We start from the raw sequence: 1,885 nt of genomic DNA, 5'->3' as shown, positions 1-1,885 counted from the left end.
AAGAGCAAACTTTTGAGCAGGTTGCTACATATTTTGGGAATGTAATTCGTTCATATGAACTTCAAATTTTGTGGCTTTCCCTGTGTGATTAAATGGTAGGAAAGTACTGTAGAAAAATACTGTACTGTTCAGCCAAGTAAAAAATGCTCATGATCCCATCCTCATGTTACAAATTTCCATTCCATACAGACTCTCTTTTAGAGTGCTTTCATTTAATATACTGCAGCACCTCATCTTTCCCTGTGGGAGACAGGAAAAAAGATAATTTTGTTTGAATACTAAATTACATAAATTAGTGGGTACAGGCATGATTTGTAAAATTATAGAAGTTTGTAATAAATGTAAGTAGGGAACATGTCACAAACAAAAAATATAATTAAAATCACATGACAATACTAGAACTCACAGCATTTTGTGCAGGAAAACATACATTAGATTAGTTGCAGAATTTCTAATTTGAGATACATTTTATATTAATGTGTAATTCCCTTTACCTAAGGATTGAAATATTTTATTGAAAAATATATTTCTTGGAGATATTTTTGCTTCATAATTTTAGGTATACAGGTGAACCCATTGCAACAATGAGATGGACAAGTCATTATGTCGAAAAACGAACTTTACAACTTTGGGTAGGGGGGTGGAGATGGGAAGGTATGGGAAGGGAAAACAAAAGAGGAGACAACAATGCTTGATAAGAAATGTACTCATTACCTTGCCCATGTAATTGGAACCCCTCTGTACGGTATTTTCACAATAAAAAAAAAAAAAGAAAATAATTTTAAGAAGGAAACAATCCCAAAGTAACAGTTTTTCTTATTATTTTCCTATTTCCATGTGATTTACCTCCAAATTAGAAATCCAGATATATGATTTAATTTAATTTAACCGAAACTATTATTGAGTATAAGGTTCTTATACTCTCTACATTCGTCACACTAAGATCATCAAATATGGTGACTTTGAAATGATTAGTCTCTTTTTGAACTATGTTAACATTATTTACAATGTGAGTGAAATGTTTAAAAATAGTATTTATTTTAGTTTAATTACTTTGAAGAGATAAGAACTGATATAATAAAAGGCTAAAAATGATTAGTTTTTAAATTTAGAATATAAGAAATGTTTTTGAACACACTGGTTACTGGAGCCTACACAACACCCTTATGAGATAATTTATATTGATGAAGCAAAAATCCTAGCACTTAGACACTTACAAATACAAAAATCATGTCATTCTGAATATTTAAATCATATATTAAACAGAACACTTAGCATTCAAATATCTGAATATAGTAATACATTGAATTGCAGTGTAAGTACTTGTTCTGAAAGGAGATAAAATTGCATTTATTTTTAACAGTAAACCTAAGTATACATTTGAATAAATGACAATGTTTAAAATATCACTCATGCAAGACAAAAGATGTACATTTCGTTGGTTTTCATGCCAATTATGTTCTCTAAACTTACTAGAAATACTAGATTAGTAACCCTAAATCATTGCTTAGTAGGGAAATAGAAATTTAGTTTCCTAAAACTCATTACTATAACTTTTTCTCAAGCGATTTCTAAGTAATTGTTTATATTTTTGTCATGGAATCTTATTTGATTTTTATTCATTAAGTTAAATAATTAGCCAATAACAATATAAATTATGCATGAACAAAGTTTATCTAGCACATGTATTTCTTTCAAAAGACAAATGGCACTCTTAAACAACACTGGAAGGGGACTGGGAAGGTGGCTCAGTGGTAGAGCGCTTGCCTTGCATGCTTGAGGCCCTGGGTTCGATCCCTCAGCACCACATGAGCAAAAAGAAAAAAGCCCGAAGTGGCGCTGTGGCTCAAGTGGTAGAGTGCTAACCTTGAGCTGAAGAGCTGAG

Source organism: Dipodomys spectabilis, unplaced genomic scaffold (assembly GCF_019054845.1).
Source record: "Dipodomys spectabilis isolate Male_0828 unplaced genomic scaffold, ASM1905484v1 ptg000123l, whole genome shotgun sequence".
In the NCBI taxonomy this organism is placed as follows: domain Eukaryota; kingdom Metazoa; phylum Chordata; class Mammalia; order Rodentia; family Heteromyidae; genus Dipodomys; species Dipodomys spectabilis.
The sequence above is the reverse complement of the archived record's forward strand: the minus strand, read 5'-3'. Positions refer to the sequence as shown.